The sequence below is a fragment of the Danio aesculapii genome, chromosome 23, assembly GCF_903798145.1.
Source record: "Danio aesculapii chromosome 23, fDanAes4.1, whole genome shotgun sequence".
Taxonomy (NCBI): domain Eukaryota; kingdom Metazoa; phylum Chordata; class Actinopteri; order Cypriniformes; family Danionidae; genus Danio; species Danio aesculapii.
Window position 1 is genome coordinate 46726888 of NC_079457.1, and position 20391 is coordinate 46747278.

At 36.0% G+C, this 20391-nt stretch overlaps 1 protein-coding gene across 2 annotated transcripts in view; it reads right to left on the reverse strand.

The window, feature by feature from the left end:
- plcg1 (phospholipase C, gamma 1) overlaps window positions 1-20391 on the reverse strand; it is an 89741-nt gene that overhangs the window by 67824 nt on the left and 1526 nt on the right. The gene's annotated exons all lie outside the window — the stretch shown is intronic.

Below are 20391 nucleotides of genomic sequence, written 5' to 3' on the forward strand. Positions count from 1 at the left end.
TCGTACACTGAGTCTAACGTAAGCACTTTTCAGGTGGAGTTTCGAACTTCTCCAACACTTCATCAGATCACAGGAAGTCAGATGCTAATGGTTATTGTCATCTAGAAAATACAGACATGATCACAACACAACTTTATCGACAGGATAAAAGAAACACAAGAAACACTGACACGAGGGCTGCGTCCCAAACAGCCTACTACTCAGTAGATACTGCATTTGAACTTAAACGTACTCCTCGGCCGTTAGAAAAGTGCGTTCTACACAGTATGAACGGGAGAAGTATGAATGGAAGTCGGACGTACTACATCCGCCATTTTATCATGGTCACGTAACCTACCTGCGTCAGTTGCGTCGCTTCACTCCCATTCATGATTACTCTCGTGTTGCATCATGGGATAGCGCAGCATGCATGGGATGCGCACTTCAGAATCTCGCCGGTTGTATACTTCTCGCATACTGATTTTCGAATTCTATGAATTCAGACGTACTACTCGGCTCGCATACTGATTTAGCGTACTGTATTCACCTTATTCTCCGCGTACGAGTGGGCGCAGCCATTTGAATCATTTTGGCTCGAGACTTCCGGTCTCATTCACTTCCATTCATTTTTAAACGTTAAAAACAGCTCGTTTTGCTGCTCGATGTTGCAAACTGATATTTTGTTATTATATTAATCTACTTTGTCTGTATAGTCATGCAAACACTTGTTTGTAGAGTAAATAGTGTGACCGTTTTCTGCCGTTTATTATTCCTAGTCATTTCTCCCATAGACAACTGAATCGGAAGTTCTAAAACAATGGCAAAAACGAGCGCACTTCCGCATTAAAGAATAAGGTCAATAGTGTGGAAGTATGCCGTTTCAGACGCAGCCGACGACTTCTGAGTAACAACACTGTGACCCCCACTAGCTAACACAAAAAACGTTTCGCTTCACGCACGCACATTTAACCAATTAATGGTCAGTGTTGGGGAAAGTTACTTTCGAAAGTAGTGCATGACAATATTGAGTTACTGCCCGAAAACTAACTAGTTGTAGGGTTGGGTGATGTCGACCAATTTGGCATCGTATGATGTCTAATGTGAAACATCGCGATGGACGATAGTGTCATCGCTGTAGGCGGCGGTGAATTAATTAGTTATGAATAATTAATTCATAACGAATAATTATTTGTAGCCTACCGTTTCAACTACCTGACCCGCATGGTCTTAGTTTTACCCATAACCAAATCATAAATAAAGATAAGTGACACACAGATTACCACCTGTCAATAACTTTTTCCTGCAGGACTCTGGCATGAATAGGCAGAGTGATGTGTGTGGTTATAATGGCGTCTACAAACTTGGTGGGTAAAAAAAGATGCACAACCAACAGTATCTGATGTTTTCACTAAAATGACTAAGTACAAGCGTGAAAGCGAAAGATTGACGCAGTGTACTGACACTGTGACATGTTACCTGATAGATTCAAAAGACCGAAGAGTCGTTAGCTAGAGACAAGGTTAATTAAATATCATGTTTAACAACTATAGCGAGACGCCATCCAGCGGTACATCCTTGATAAACTGTCCGACGTGCACTGCTCTCTGAGGTTTTGTGTACCTGTTGACTGCCTGGAGCTCGGACGTCCACATATGCTGCAGTGTGTGAGTGTGTGTGTGTGGTCACTGTATAGTTTTCATCTGTGTTTTCAGCAGTACAGAGGGAGAACTGTTCAGAAACGCTAGATGAAACGCCAGTGTGGACGTGGATCGATTTTGTTCTAAAACGCCATTTTAAAACTAAGATGTATCAGAGTAAACGAGGCCTCAGTGTGTATATTTCCTGAGCGGGTTGCTGCTGCAACGGGGCGGGGTGGAGGATCGCGATGCCCGTCTATCGACCCAACACTAACTAGTTGCGTTAATAAGTTACCTTGTATGGCAAGTTACGTTACGCTACTTTTGTGTTATTTTTCTGATCTGGCTGAGGCTTGATCTCTTTCAGAGCTTGTTTCTTTTTTAATAGAGGAGCTCTGCAATTACACAACACGCTGTATAACCTTCATTTATCTTTAATAATAATAATAAAAACATAATGTGCCCCTTTTGTAAAGCTGCAACAATAATTATTGTGAAAAACACTAAACAAACTTGAACTGAATAGTTTCAAGTCCTTAATCCAAAACCTGAGCCCTTTTCAAACCTTAAAAACACTAGATCACAATTCGAGCACTATCAAGGATTTCCAGCACCCGTATAAACCCTGACACCTGACACAATATATTAGTTTTTCCCTCTATGGAAGTCAACGGTTACATGTTTCCAGTTTAAAAGTGTCTTCTTTTGTGTTCAACGGAAGAAAAAAAAAGTAAACTTATGAAGGATTGGAACCACTTGAGGTCGAGTAAACAGGGCATTTTCATTTGTGAATGAACATACACTCGCTGGCCACTTTATTAGGTACACCTGTCCAACTGCTGATTAACGCGAATTTCTAATCAGCCAATCACATGGCAGAAACTCAATGCATTTAGGCATGTAGACATGGTCAAGACGATCTGCTGCAGATCAAAGCGAGCATCAGAATGAGGAAGAAAGGGGATTTAAGGGACTTTGAATGTGTCATGGTTGTTGGTGCCAGATGGGCTGCTCTGAGTATTTTAGAAACTGCTGATCTACTGGGATTTTCACGCACAACCATCTCTAGGGTTTACAGAGAATGGTCCGACAAAGAGGAAATATCCAGTGAGCGGCAGTTCTGTGGGCGCAAATGCCTTGTTGATGCCAGAGGTCAGAGGAGAATGGCCAGACTGGTTCCAGCTGATAGAAAGGCAACAGTAACTCAAATAAGCACTCGTTACAACCGAGGTCTGCAGAAGAGCATCTCTGAACACACAACACGTCCAACCTTGAGGCGGATGGGCTACAGCAGCAGAAGACCACACCGGGTGCCGCTCCTGTCAGCTAAGAACAGGAAACTGAGGCTAAAACTCACACAGGCTCACCAAAACTGGACAACAGAAGATTGGAGAAACGTTGCCTGGTCTGATGAGTCTCCATTTCTGCTGCCACGTTCGGATGGTCGGGTCAGAATTTGGCGTCAACAACATGAAAGCATGGATCCATCCTGCCTTGTATTAACAGTTCAGGCTGGTAGTGGTGGTGTAATGGTGTGGGGGAGATTTTCTTGGCACTTTGGGTCCATTAATACCAATTGAGCATGGTGTCAACGCCACAGCCTACCTGAGTATTGTTGTTGACCATGTCCATCGCTTTATGACCACAGTGTCTCCATCTTCTGATGCCTACTTCCAGCAGGATAACACACCATGTCATATAGTGTGAATCATCTCAGACTGGTTTCTTGAACATGACAATGAGGTCACTGTACTCAAATGGCCTCCACAGTCACCAGACCTCAATCCAATAGAGCACCTTTGAGATGTGGTGGAACGGGAGATTCACATAGTAGATGTGCAGCCGACAAATCTGCAGTGATGCTATCATGTCAATATGGAGCAAAATCTCTGAGGAATATTTCATATACCCTGTTGAATCTATGCCGCGAAGGATTAAGGCAGTTCTGAAGGCAAAAGGGGGTCCAACCCGGTACTAGTAATGTGTACCTAATAAAGTGGCCAGTGAGTGTATGCCAACATGAGCTCCAGGTCTGAGGGTGAGGCAGGTTGTGGGAAAGTTTTGGTGTACATCCATGTTGGCTCGCAGACCAGCAGAAACATTCAGAGGAGTGTTTTATCAGAAGTGCTGATTATCAGAAGAACAGATTAGCACAATCGCTTCAGCTTAAAGAACAAACCGAGCGTGATATGCCAGTCCGGCTCCTCCACAGTGTGCTACACCTGACATTTCTACCTTCATTGGGACGAAACAAAACAAATACTTGACGTGGTTGCAAATGATCCATAAAGCTGAACGGCATTCTTACACATCTCTCTTTTTTTATATACGCGTAAGCCTTGAATAAAGACGTGCATGTGTCATGTGAGCTCCTCACATGGTGTTGTAGAAAACATTACATGACATCTAAGGATAAAAATAACTCAGAATAATCCCAGATTAGGATGTTAAAGGTGCCGTTAAAGTTTTTTAGATGATATGTTAGTCTTAGGAATACCTATAAGCTAGTCTGCTCCAAAACAGTGACAAGATTAGTGCTTAGAAGATATAAACATCCAAAGTTTGCAGTTGTCAATTCAGCCTAAATAGACTTGACAATTTTTCTGACATCACAATTCATGACCAATCCAACGCTCTCTATTTTTCGACATGCCCCGCCCCTTTCTTCTCATTTGATGCGCTTGAGCTCAACCACTCTCACTGGCAGAGCTATAATAAAAACAAAACGCTATTGGCCGTTTTGTAAAAAGGGGAGGAGCTATACCAGGGGCGTTGCTAGACCCAATTTCGCCAAAATCACCAGTGTCCCAGTCAATGGTTTGAGATATGATTTACTTCATATGCGTGTTTATTAAGTGTGGTAATCCTGGAATAAGGACGTTATTCTCTATGTGCAACCGAACCAACGCTGGTAAACAATGTGTTTAATCAAAAAGCAAACTGACGCATCCCTGCATGTGCGCATACAACCATACCCGCGCGTCTTACACACCGCTCCTGCTGGACACTGACGCGCTGCTCTTCTCTCGGTAAGTCTCAGTTGTTAACGTGCCGAAAAAAGTACTTGTTGCTCACGCGCTGCTCATGCGTTGTGAAACTGGTGTAAGAGGTGACAGCATGCAGTGAGTTTTGCAATTATGCCACTAATATCACCATACTCCTCTAATTTTGTTTGCAGCACTATTCTCTGCACCTACCGAGTCAGTGACTACATTTACATGGACATCAGTAGGCCAGACGGAATCTGTGTAAACGGTGATTTTTTTGATGACCTTAATCAGACTAAAGTCATAATTGAACTAAACAAAATTAGTGGAGTATGACGATATTAGTGGCATTATTGAAGTGCAGTACAGACGTGTAAACTATTACCGTCATGTAGGACTTTTTGCATGCATTTTTTTTTGGCTGTTTGACACTATTCTCTGCACCTACCGAGTCAGTGACTACATTTACATGGTTATCAGTAGGGCCAGACGGAATCTGCTGACGTTTTTTGCTTTTTCTGCTGAGAATTTTGCTAAAAATCTACGGATTTCTGCGGATTATTTTGGGAGTATCATAACTAAAACCTTAATATGTGAAATAAAAAATAATATCTTATTAACTTATTTAATGTTTGAAATGCAAATCCAATTAGATCCACTTTATTTGGTAAACAAAGCAAGTCTCTCATATAATATCTCTACTAAAAGACAGGAAATATTACTGTACAAACTGCATTATACATAAATTAGATGAACATTTTCATATTAGTCAATATTATTACTGTAATTTAAAAACTGAATAAATATAGATATACACACATTTACTCAAGTAAATAAAACAATTAATGATGGGCTAAAAATCTACGGAATTCTGAGCAAAATATGCGGAATTCTGCTCAAAATCTGCGGAATTCTGCTCAAAATATGCGTAATTCTGCTCAAAATCTGCGTAATTCTGCTCAAAATCTGCAGAATTCTGCTCAAAATCTGCAGAATTCTGAGCAAAATATGCGGAATTCTGCGGAATTCTGAGCAAAATCTGCGGAATTCTGAGCAAAACATGCAGAATTCTGAGCAAAATATGCGGAATTCTGCTCAAAATCTGCGGAATTCTGCTCAAAATCTGCAAAATTCTGAGCAAAATATGCGTAATTCTGCTCAAAATCTGCGGAATTCTGCTCAAAATCTGCAGAATTCTGCTCAAAATCTGCAGAATTCTGAGCAAAATATGCGGAATTCTGCGGAATTCTGAGCAAAATCTGCAGAATTCTGAGCAAAACATGCAGAATTCTGAGCAAAATATGCGGAATTCTGCTCAAAATCTGCGGAATTCTGCTCAAAACATGCGGAATTCTGAGCTAAACATGCGGAATTCTTCTTAAAATATGCTGAATTCTGAGCAAAATATGCGGAATTCTTCTTAAAATATGCGGAATTCTGAGCAAAATATGCGGAATTCTTCTTAAAATATGCGGAATTCTGCTCAAAATCTGCGGAATTCTGAGCAAAATATGTGGAATTCGGAGCAAAACATGTGGAATTCGGAGCAAAACATGCGGAATTCGGAGCAAAACATGCGGAATTCTGCTCAAAGCATGCGGAATTCTGAGCAAAATATGCGGAATTCAGCTCAAAATCTGCGGAATTCTGCTCAAAATATGCAGAATTCTGAGCAAAATATGCGGAATTCTTCTTAAAATATGCGGAATTCTGCTCAAAATCTGCGGAATTCTGCTCAAAATCTGCGGAATTCTAAGCAAAATATGCGGAATTCTAAGCAAAATATGCGGAATTCTAAGCAAAATATGCGGAATTCTGAGCATATATGCGGATATATGAGTTGCTTTTTAAGTGTTACTTTCATGATCGTGTTACATGTTATAACACATAATTCGATTGACATCATTGCGTCACCGCACCATCCGCATTTCCTCCAGAGTTTCATGCAATTTCGGGTGTTACATTATTAATTTGTCGACTTTAACTGCAGTTTGGCACTTTCACTTTCATTCAGGAACATTTCATGCATGCCCCCTGACAAATGAGATATTGGATGCAACTATGAACTGGAAGAGTTGTTTTAAGTTCACACCACACTCTGAATGGAAGAAAAAACCTCCGCATTTCACAATGCAGGTGTCTGTGGTCTGCACTGACTCGGTAGGTGCAAAGAGTGTCAAACCCCATTGTGTCAAACAGCCGTGTGTGTGTGTGCGCGTGTGTGTGTGTGTGTGTGTGTGTGTGTGTGTGTACTATCCTGTCGCAAAATGTGGCGAAAAGTCCTACATGACGGTAATAGTTTGATTAAGGTGTTTACATGTCTGTACTGCACTTTAATAATGCGACTAAAAATCGGCATACTCCACATGTCTTAATTCGATTTCTCTCTAGTTCGATTATGACCTTAATCTGATTAAATTAATAAAAATAAATAAATAAATAAAAAATAAATAAATAAAAATCGTTGTTTACATGGTCGACTCTTAATCAGAGTATTGTCTTAATCGCATTAAAATCAAATTATTGGTGTCCATGTAAACGTAGTCACTGAAGGACCACAGACACCCACATCACGAAATGCAGAGGTTTTTTATTTCCATATGGCGTGCGCTAGGGCTGTGCAATTTGTGGAATTATAATATTAAATGATGCACATTCAAATTGCAAATGATGATTTGATTTGCATTTTAATTTTGCAGTCAAGATTTAGCTCAATAATCTGTAATCAAGCTTCTTACTGCTAAAATACAGTGAGTTGGTTAAAAAAAGAAACTGAGAAGATATTAACTCAGTCCAACATTTATTCAAATTAGTTTTTAAATATTCAGAAATTAAGCTCCGTTTTTTTCTAGAGCAAACAGTGAGCACATTAAAATGACCTTACCCCCCCCCCTGTAAACATGTTCAACTCAAATTAGACAGATAGGTGTAGCTTATACAAACATTCAGTCATTTTCTTTTGGGCTTAGTCCCTTTATTCATATGGGGTCGTCACTGCGGAATGAACCGCCAACTTATCCAGCATATTTATACGCAGCGGATGCCCTTCCAGCTGCAACCCATAAGATGGAAACATCCATACACTCTTGCATTCACTCACACACACTATGGTTAATTTATTCAATTAATCTATAGCGCATGTGTTTGGAGTGTGGGGGAAACCGCAGTGGAGGAAACCCACAGCAACACGAGGAGAAGATGCAAACTCCACACAGAAACGCCAACTGACTCAGCCGGGGCTTGAACCAGTGACCTTCTTGCTGTGAGGCGACTGTGCTACCCACTGCACCACCGTGACGTCCATTATACAATCAAAAGAATAATAATTATAAACACTCAGCAAACTAACATGGCTGATAAGAGGCAGACTGAAACGTTCTGATTGGGCTGAATGAAAGTGTGCTCACTCAATTGGGTAGTACGACTATCACACACAGACGGCAGTCACGCATTTTCTCTGAGCGGGGGAAATTAAATACATGTATATTCCATATCTCAGCCTCTTGCGATTAGCTAATCGTAACGCTTCAGATCGTGATTACGATTCGATTTCGATTAATTACACAGCCCTAGCGTGCGGTAACAAATTCCATTAAAATAACACTCCTCCTGCAGTTCATACTAGGGGTGGGCGATATGACCTAAAATTAATATCACGGTATTTTTCATCTTGAACGGTGACGGTATAATATCACGGTATTACTTTCAATAGCAAAATAATATACATCTCAAGGAAGAACGGACAAAAGAAAGTCTCACTTCTATCACTCTTTAAAAGTTTTGGTTTGGGTCATTGTAAATGCTCAGTCTTGTTATGAGCTGATCTTCATTTCTCTGTGTTGGTGGAATAAAGCAGGCGAGTCAGCCGCACCAATTTATGAGCAGACAGAGCAGGATTCTCATGATGACCACCGGCGCAATTCCGCTCTTTGTTATGAGCTGTAGTTTCAGTGTAAACTTAGTAAAGGTAAGTTTCTTTGGGGATGATGTGTACAGTGTTAGATTTTATATTTAGCAGACATTTGCGCTGAACACGCGGTGAATGCAACGCATCGAGATTCGGGCACCTTCTCCGAAAACACTCGATTGATCTCAGCTGGTGGATCAACATTTACCTCATGTCATGATCGCTGTCATCTGCGCCATTATTATTATTATTATAACTTTAGGTGAGGTTTCAGGATTGTATAGAAAAACAGAATAAACTAAATAAAAGGAATAAAAGGCCTGACCTGAGTATTTTCCACTTAAATTACAAATTTAGATTACAAAACGAAAACACTGAATCCTTTTTATAACCAGCATAGGCTGTTTTTATTTGAAGCTTATTTTAATAAAGCAGACCTACTAACTCAAATCAATCGCTCCACAGAAAATAAGCATTTTTAACGCACCGCTGTAATTTCTATATCCCAGTCCCTTTATCAACATTTTTTAATACAAGTCATTATTTTAAAAATTATGACTTGAGAATATGATTTTACCTCAGCGCTGCACTTTTCTCCTTCTCCCTCCCACTGAGTTCAGGTGACGGAGTGTTGTGAAGTAGTTAAACTCTCCTCAGTTTAATTTACAGTGTCAAACTGGCACAGGAATATCAGTATATTAATACTGGCTTTGCTAAAATGCTGGTCAAATGTAGGTATTTTTTTACAGAAGCTATTAACAGACGCGCATGCTGCGACCGGTGATGAGTCAACAATCGCATATATTTTGACTTATTTAAAGTAGGCTATAGGCTATAGCATATAATGATTTTGTGTAAAGACATTTATAAAAAAATGTAGCTAATATATCACAGGGGTTTGTATAGCAATTACAGTGGAGCATTAATTAAATCCTTTTTTTCCTGTGGAGCGAAACAAACACTGCACAGTTGTGTAGCAGATGAAGACGCACAAAAATATACAATTCAGATATTTTCGTCGGAAGAAAAATATTCTTTGAACGAATTTAGTTTTGTACAATTTGTATCTTAGTTTTTGTCGGTCAGTTATTTACAAAATAAACAAGAATAACTAATAAACTTTGAGGTGAAGCGATGTGCCTCAGGGTCCGCTATATGCCGCGGCCAAAACACAAACTAAATACAATCGTAATATAAATAAAATAAAAGTGAAATATTCAGTTTCGAATATGGAATCTTTGTTAACTGTATGATCAAAATTAAAAGAGCAGCCTATTCGAAATATTCGAAACTGAATATTTCACTTTTATTTTATTTATATTACGATTGTATTTAGTTTGTGTTTTGGCCGCGGCATATAGCGGACCCTGAGGCACATCGCTTCACCTCAAAGTTTATTAGTTATTCTTGTTTATTTTGTAAATAACTGACCGACAAAAACTAAGATACAAATTGTACAAAACTAAATTCGTTCAAAGAATATTTTTCTGCCGACGAAAATATCTGAATTGTATATTTTTGTGCGTCTCCATCTGCTACACAACTGTGCAGTGTTTGTTTCGCTCCACGGGAAAAAAAAAGGATTTAATTAATGCTCCACTGTAATTGCTATACAAACCCCTGTGATATATTAGCTACATTTTTTTATAAATGTCTTTACACAAAATCATTATATGCTATAGCCTATAGCCTACTTTAAATAAGTCAAAATATATGCGATTGTTGACTCATCACCGGTCGCAGCATGCGCGTCTGTTAATAGCTTCTGTAAAAAAATACCTACATTTGACCAGCATTTTAGCAAAGCCAGTATTAATATACTGATATTCCTGTGCCAGTTTGACACTGTAAATTAAACTGAGGAGAGTTTAACTACTTCACAACACTCCGTCACCTGAACTCAGTGGGAGGGAGAAGGAGAAAAGTGCAGCGCTGAGGTAAAATCATATTCTCAAGTCATAATTTTTAAAATAATGACTTGTATTAAAAAATGTTGATAAAGGGACTGGGATATAGAAATTACAGCGGTGCGTTAAAAATGCTTATTTTTATATATCTGCGCGGTTAACCGACATACCGCATGATTTCTTCCATTACCGTCACACCCCTAATTCAGACACACAAATGCTCCCAAATATATTATGAGGGCGCATAGATTAAATTTCGGGCGCTCATGCGACCAAAATGGTTGCAATTTCGAGCCCTGTAGTATAAGGACATGTATTCAGACCACAACTGAATGTTTGAAGAAAATTGAATGCCTTATTATTTAGAATTAGCTATTATTGATGTAAATGCAGCCGTTCAAGGCGCATAATTGATTTATACCGGTATTGACGGTATTAGAAAATCCATGTCGTGGCGCAATGTCACACCGGTGATGACTATGACACCGGTGTACCGCCCACCCCTAGTTCATACACATATCCAATATCTCGTTTGTCAGGGGGGCATGCATGAAATGTTCCTGAATGAAAGTGAAAGTGCCAAACTGAAGTTAAAGTTGACAAATTAAAAATGAGACAGCTGAAATTATATGAAACTCCGCAGGAAACATGGATAGCGCGATGACGCAATGACATTAATCGATCTATGTGCTATAACATTTACATTTAGTCATTTAGCAGACGCTTTTATCCAAAGCGACTTACAAATGAGGATTTACACAACTATAACAGTGAGCAAGTGCTATAGACAAGTTTCAGGTGTGTAAAGTCTAAGAAGCAAAGCATTAGTAATGTAATTTATTTATATATATATATATATATATATATATATATATATATATATATATATATATATATATATATATATATATATATATATATATATATATATATATATATATATTTTTTTTTTAAATAAAGCAACTCATGTAAACACCTCATGTTTATTTATTTATATTTATTTAGGTTTTAATGCCATATCAGCAGCACTGGCTATATTCATGGCAAAAACATATACTAAATATACAATATATAATCATATCAGTTTCTTAACAAACATACACGTAGCAACAACACGGAAAAGAATCATACAAAATCGTTTAGTTAGATTAAATTAAACATTCTAAAATCATATTATCGTCTTATTTAGATTACGGCGAATAACTCCATTACTGATGTCCATGTAAACAAAGCCAGTGTAACACTGAATCCCATTTTAGTGTTCGAAGAAAGTAGTGTGTGTGTGTGTGGGGGGGGGGGGGGGGGGGGGGGGAACAGGACGCATGCTAATGTACAAAAAAATATATAATAAAACAAAACTGTGAAGTTGTTTCCAATTCTCTCATTTCTACTTGACAAACACATTAATAACAGTAAAAAAAGAGAGAGAAACCGATGACTTCTTATTAGTGAACTGATTAAATATTTGAGAACTGCTTGCTAAGCTTAAATTATCTTATGATGCTGCAGAATTATCAGCTTCGTTTGTTTTTCAGACCTGCAAGTCAGTTTCAAAACACTCTGCACTGGCAGGATTTTCATGACCGTATCGAGCTTCTGCTCACCCAAGAAACAGCACAATTCCAGACACGGAGAAAACTCTTAGCAAGAGGGACGAACATAGGCGAACACGTGCGTCTTAACACACAGCTAAGCTCAATTAAAATTACTTCACAAGCCAGACAATATCATTCAGCCTCATGTCAAATTTGTGTTCTTTTTCAAATATTTCCCAATTTCTGTTTCAGCTGCAGCACATTTCTGATCATAATAGTTTTAATAACTCATTTCTTTTATCTTTGCGATGATGACAGCGCATATTTGAATAGATATTATTCAAGATACTAGTATTTAGCTTAACCCTTTAACTACCCCACCAAGAAAAAATATTGGATTGCATTTCTGAACTCCTAATGTCGCTAGTTAACACACTCAATGTATTTTTTTTCAATACACCCCATGATTTCTAAAATATCAACCTCTACCAAATGGTTGGCATGTCGGTTTATGGTAAAAGTACCGAAATTAATAAATATACAATTAAAAATATGAAAATATGAAGAGCAAGACTAATTTATTTAATATATTCAAAATTAAATCTTTTTTGAACATTTAAATCATCTTTATTTTTTGAAGTATGCCATAAAACATTTCAGATTCTCATTAAACGTGTATTCTTGTTTTTTTTTTTTACAATAAAACCAAAATCAAGTGTAGTAGTGCAACAGGATTATGTTTGTTTGATTTTTTTTATTAACCAACAATGCCGTGTGTGTAAACCATTATTAAAAACAGTCCTTCTTTATATCACTGTAACAGTCATTATTTAAAAGGGTAAAAACATGGTGAACCGTTTAGTAGAGCGGGCAGTCAAAGGGCTAAAAACACATCTAAAGGCTTAACTAGGTTAAAGTTAGGTTAATTAGGCAAGTCATTGTATATCAGTGGTTTGTTCAGTAGACAATCAAACACAAATATTGCTTAAGGAGGATAATAATATTGACCTTGTATTAAAAACAATAAAAACTGCTTTTATTCTAGCCGAAATAAACCAAATAAGACTTTCTCCAGAAGAAAAAATATTAGAGGAAATACTGTGAAAAACTCCTGAATCTGTTCAACATCATTTGGAAAATAACTGAAGAAATAAAACTTTACAGAAGGGCGAATCCTTTTGACTTCGACTGTATATATATTTGTTTATTATTCCAGCCCATGATTTCTAAAATATCAACCTCTACCAAATGGTTGGCATGTCGGTTTATGGTAAAAGTACCGAAATTAATAAATATACAATTAAAAATATGAAAATTTGAAGAGCAAGACTAATTTATTTAGGAAAAATATTCAAAATTAAACCTTTTTTGAATACTAAAATCACGTTTAATCTTTAAAGTATGTCATAAACTATTTCAGATTCTCATTAAACAGGATTTTGGTTTTATTGTAAAAAAAACAACAACAACTAGAATACAAGTGTAGTAGTGCAACAGGATTATGCCGTGTGTGTAAACCATTATTAAAAACAGTCCTTCTTTATATCACTGTAACATGGTCAACCGTTTGGTAGAGCGGGCAGTCAAAGGGTTAATGCCACATTTAAAGACTGATCTAGGCTAAGTAGGTTAAAGTTAGGGTAATTAGGCAAGTCACTGTATATCAGTGGTTTGTTCTGTAGACAATCAAACACAAATATTGCTTAAGGGGTTAATAATATTGACCTTAAAATAGCTTGAAAAATTTTAACTGCTTTTATTCTAGCCGAAATAAACCAAATCAGACTTTCTCCAGAAGAAAAATTATTAGAGGAAATACTGTGAAAAACTCCTGATTCTGTTCAACATCATTTGGGAAATATCTGAGGAAGAAATAAAACTTCACAGAAGGGCGAATCCTTTTGACTTCAACAGTATATTTATATTTATTTATTATTCCAGCCCATGATTTCTAAAATATCAACCTCTACCAAATGGTTGACATGTCGCTTTATGGTAAAAGTACCGAAATTAATAAATATACAATTAAAAATCTGAAAATATGAAGTTTAAGCTAGTAGTGCAACAGGACAATGATGTGTGTGTAAACCATTATTAAAAACAGTCCTTATTTATATCACTGTAACATGGTCAACCGTTTGGTAGAGCGGGCAGTCAAAGGGTTAATGCCACATTTAAAGACTGATCTAGGCTAAGTAGGTTAAAGTTAGGGTAATTAGGCAAGTCACTGTATATCAGTGGTTTGTTCAGGAGACAATCCAAAACAAATATTGCTTAAAGGGGCTAATAACATTGACTTTAAAATAGCTTTTAGAAAAATTAAAAACTGCTTTTATTCTAGCTGAAATAAACCAAATCAGACTTTCTCCAGAAGAAAAAATATTAGAGGAAATACTGTGAAAAATTCCTGAATCTGTTCAACATCATTTGGGAAATATCTGAAGAAGAAATAAAACTTCACAGAAGGGCGAATCCTTTTGACTTCGACTGTGTATATGTATATGTATTATTCCAGCCAACCTAAAAGAAATGACTTAATCCAGAAGATCAACATAATAGGAAATACTGTGAAAAAGTTCTTGCTCTGTTCAATCAAATATGTCAAAAAGAATCCACATTTCACATTAAAGCCATTTATTTACACAGGATTGGTTCATTATACTGCTACACCTCCAGCTGGCCGACTGAGCGTCGCTTTAAGACAGTCATGTATAACTTCAGACACACACATTACAGCAGTGCGAGGCTCGTTGGGTGTTTTTTTTCTTCTGTTTAGTGTGGCTGGTGCATCCGGAGCAGAGCGCAGCTGTGTGTAAGACATCCCGCCGCAGGAAAACAGCAGCGCAGATGGGCCTGTCCTACAGTCAGCACTGCACAATACTGCCACATGTGTGTGCGCGCGTGTGTCTACAACAGCAGCATAACACAAAAACACACACATGCACACACTCAATCAGAGCAGCGCAATCCAGCCCGCCAGAAGAAAACCAACTTTACAAACTAACACACCTCGCATGCGGACGAGCACACCGACGGAGCGCTCACAAATCAGGTTCCTCCAAGGAAATTCAAAACAAACATCTCAAGTAGGGCTGCACGATTTTGGAAAAATCTGACAATGCGATATATATATATTGTGCTATAAATAGAATTTCATCAGATGATTTAAATAGCTCCATTCAGAAAGATTTCACTAATTAGATGGTCCGGGATGATCAAGTGTTTTCCATGCAGTGCATATATATTACAAGAATATATTAAAGCTGCGAGAAGTGATGAAAGGGACCTCGCACCCGGGCTAACCACCTCACCACTGCCTCAGGATGACAGAGAACAGCGGACAATAATAATTTAGGCTGAGATATATATATATATATATATATATATATATATATATATATATATATATATATATATATATATATATATATATATGACAAACTTCCTCCTGTCAGCAGGTGGCGCTATGACTGTGACTCAATATTGGCATGTAAATGTCTTCAGGAGAGGACTTTTATCAACCATGTGAAGTTTCAGGCAGATCGGACATCGTGTGGTTGCGTTAAAAGTACTTCGAAATTGTACAAACATCAATTTTTGCCATTTCTGGGGCGTGTGGAAAGTTTTGTGAGTTTGAGCATGTTTAGACCCTCAAAAATAAAAAAATTAAATAAATAAATAAAATAATTAAATAAAAAAATTTATAAATTAAAAAAAATAAATAAATAAATAAAAAAAATATATATAAAATAATTAAATAAAAAAATAATAAATAAAAAAATAAAAATAAATAAAATAATTAAATAAATAAAAAAAAATAAATAAATAAAATAATTAAATTAAAAAATTAATAAATTTTAAAAAATAAATAAATAAATAAAAAATAAATAAATAAAATAATTAAATAAAAAAAATAATAAATAAAAAAAATTTAAATAAATAAAATAATTAAATAAATAAAAAATAAATAAATAAATAAATAAAATAATTAAAAAATAATAATAATAATAATAATAATTAAATAAAAAAATAAATAAATTAAAAATAAATTAATTAATTAAAAATAAATAAATAAATTAATTAATTAAAAACAAAATAAATAAATAAATAAAAAATTTATAAAATAAATAAATAAAAAATTTATAAAATAAATAAATAAATAAATAAATAAATCGCGATTCATTCTCCGGAAGAAAAAGAAGAAACAGAGCAATGCCGATAGGGCCCACACACCGTTTCGGTGCTCGATCCCTAATAAAAATGACAAACTTAACGTATAAGTAAAATGAACAGTGCTTTGTCCAGCTCTAATCTCACTGAAATTCTCCACGTGAAGAAAGAAGTTTTGTGCTGTCAGAATACACTTTTAGAAACACGACCGAAACCACTTAAAGGGGAAATCTGTATGTTTGTTTGGCTAATTTCATGTGGAGATGAAGAATACTGCAGATATACAATATAATAAAGTTTTGAAATCTGTATGTATACATAATGTAATTTATACTATACTATAACCATCCTTTTAATGAGAAATTGACTCATTAAATAGCTTAAATAAAAGTTTCTGCTGCTTGTTCAAACTACTTATTTAAAACGAGCTGAATCAACACAATTCTCAAGTTTTTTGGGGCGACAACTTGATTGTTTTATGTTCAATCCAGTTAAATTTGTAAACATTTATTCAGTAAACTTAATTGAATTGTGTTGGGACAATTGTGTGAAACCCTGCATTTTACAGTGTAAAAATATCTGTTGACTAATAGTGTTTTTCATTTATTCACAGTTGTGAACTGCATTATGGGATGTAGATCTCTGCTCTGTCGACTTTAAATGTTGAAAATAAACTCTACAGTTCAGACTTTTATTGACATTTTTAGTTGTTTAGGAAATAATAGAGAAATGAGTGTGTGAAATAACAGAAAATGTCCTGGCAGTTTATTACAAGGTGTTTATAGCGTAATATACAACACCAACCCAGATTATATATCCATTTAATCTATTAAAATGTTCATAAAAGTCACTTTTTCAAACATATCAAAGTTAAAAGTTGTTGGACGAAAGATCAAGACCCCATAATGCAATTAAAAAAGCATAAATGAACAGTTGTGGAGTTAAACTGCTGAGTTTTACCAACTTCTAGCTTAGCATTGAAACAGATTAGACCGTTAGCATCTCTTCAAAAATCAGCAAAAGGGTTTCGATAATTCCCCTATTTAAAGCTTGACTCTTCTGTGGTTATATGGTGTACTAATACTCTCATTCTGGTGTGATAACCAAGAAACTTTGCTGCATGGTTACAACAGGTGCAATGATACTACACGTCACCGTTAGCTTGCTATATAGATGGGGACTATTTTTGGGCACTGCGTAACATCATCGCACTGCTATAGTCAAGATATAGCAGCAAACTTCCTTAATCATTACGCCAGAATGAAAGTATAGCTCCTAGACATATCATCTAACCATCTTGAGAATTGTTTGCGATTTCACAATTTGATCAGATTCTGAGACTCAGGATTGGATTCTTGCCCTAAATTAGTCCCTACTGTTTCTAGCTGTGCGACTACATCTAAATACATTTAACTGGAATTGGAGTTTACAGGCTTTTGTTAATGATCTGAATCTATGCATGACAGTACTGTCATCTTAAAGATGATTTATTTTATTATTATTCAGTCTAAACAAGCTCTGAATGAAACAGACGAATGTCAGATGACAAATTATAAAGAACAAACAGTTCTTATTCTAAATAACAGAGCATTATTATGCTTTATTTTTGTTCAAGGTCTCTACAGGTTTAACCAAGTCAAATTTAAGAGTCTTTTAAGACCATTATGAATTAAATGTGAAACTTTTACAGGGCTAAACACTAATGATTAATTATAATGGCCCGGTCTGTGGCAAAAAACAACTAAATAATAATAATTATTTCTTATTATAGATTCTTCATTCATTCATTCATTTTCTTTCCGGCTTAATTAATCCGGGGTCACCACAGTGGAATGAACCGCCAACTTATCCAGCACGTTTTTACGCAGCGGATGCCCTTCCAGCTGCAACCCATCTCTAGGAAACATCCACACACACATTCATACACTATGAACAATTTAGCCGTCCCAATTCACCTGTACCGCATGTCCTTGGACTGTGGGGGAAACCAGAGCACCCGGAGGAAACTCGCGCGAACGCAGGGAGAACATGCAAACTCCACACAGAAACGGCAACTGAGCCGAGGCTCGAACCAGCGACCTTCTTGCTGTGAGGCGACAGCACTACCTATTGCACCACTGCGTCGCCCTTATAGATTCTTATCATTTCTAATTATAGTAATTATTTCTTAGCGACATATTTTAATGTGTCAAAACAAGTAAAACTCTAGCTGCATAAACAATTTTCAACATATTTCATTTTTAATGATGTGTTTAACACTTAAAAGTATATTTATTATAAAAACAATGACACAAATAATCAAAAAGATTCATTTGTTGGCTTTCGGTCTGAATTGATTGAGCATAATGTTATTGTTAATGTTAGTCTGTTATTATCAGGAGGAATTGTGTAGTTGATTTTAGTTTTATTTCCCTGATTAGTGAATTTAACTTGGAGGAATTACTGAAATAAATGTCAAACAGCTATTGTGAATCTCTTTACAATAAAAAAAAAACTTAAATATCAATAAAAGGTATTATTTATATAGATTAGGGCTGCACAATATATCGTTTCAGCATCAATATCGCTACGTGATCGCAATAGTCACATCGCAAGTATATGCAATGTTGATTCTGGATTATAATAGATTTCGCAAGTGTGTTTTTTGAGGCTTGTGACTGTGTGAGGGTTTTAAAAGTATTCAGACCTATGAAATTGTACCGTTTGTAACTTTAACAAATAAATAACGATTAAATTGTTTATAAAACGAAGACTGCGCAGTATTATTTTACATTTGATTATTCAATTATTGTACACCTGAACACAGTTCAACAATCAAACGCTGACCATTTAATTTGTATATCTTTCTTTATTGAATTTGTCTGTGCTTGTAAAATGTTTCTTATATTTTACGCATACGCACTTCCCTACAGAATCATCCCGATCAATCTAAAATGATCAATTCTTTCTAAATAGTTATTCAGCACATCAAGGTAAACTGTATTCATTTCGCAGAATAAAAAAAAAATAATCGCAATGTAAGATTTTTCCAATATCGTGCAGCCCTAATATACAGTTGAAGTCAGATTTATTAGCCCCCCTGTTAATTTTTCCCCCCAATTTCTGTTTAACGAAGAGAAGATTTAACACATTTCTAATCATAATAGTTTCAATAACTCATCTCTAATAACTGATTTATTTTCTCTTTGTCATGATGACAGTAAATAATATTAGACTAGATATTCTTCCAGACACTTCTATACAGCTTAAAGAGACATTTAAAGGCTTAACTAGGTTAATTAGGTTAACTAGACAGGATAGGGTAATTAGGCAAGGTATTGTATAACGATGGGTTGTTCTTTAGACTATCAGAACAACATATAGCTTAAAGGGGCTAATAATTTTAACCTTAAAGTGGTTTTAAGAATTTTAAACTGCTTTTATTCTAGCCGAAATAAAACAAATAAGACTTTCTCCAGAAGAAAAAATATTATCAGACATACTGTGAAAATTTCCTGAATCTGTTAAACATAAATGGCAATATTTAAAAATAAAGAAAAAATTCAAAGGGGGGCTAATAATTCTGACTTTTACTGTGTGTGTGTGTGTGTATGTGTATGTGTATGTGTATATATATATAGGTCCACGAGCCAGGACTCGAACTCAGGACGCCCTGTTGCAATATATGTTGCTGCACTAACCCTTGGGCTATCAGTGCCAACGTCCATAGTATTTTTGCTCCTACAATGGCTGTCAATGGCTTGTATTTTCCAACATTCTTCAGAATATCTTGTTTTGTGTTCAGCAGAAGAAAGAAACTCATAAACGTTTAGGAGCACTGTGAGTAAACGATGAGGAAAGCTCATTTTTGGTCGTCCTGTCCCTTTAAGAACCCTTATAAGGCTACAGGGCATTAAAATTAAAAGAGGGGCTAATAATTCTGACTTCAACTGTAGACTGTTGGTGATTGGATGGATGTTGGCCCAATAGAGCAGCTTGATTTGGACAGAGGAAAACTAAGACCTGTTTTAAATGATCTACAAGTAAATATTTCAGCAAATTTAAGACTTTTTAAGGGTTACAATTTTGTTTTTAAAATTGAAGACATTTTAAGACTTTTTGAGAGCCCAGGGACACCCTGCTGCTGTTTGCTGATAACCTTTCAACAAAAAAAGTGTCTTCAAAACTAAAATGTTTTAATAAAATGCATATTAGGACATTACAATTGTTTTTAGTCCAGAGCCACTAGCTTTTAGTTACTGTACTCCCAAAATCAGTATAAATCTCCAG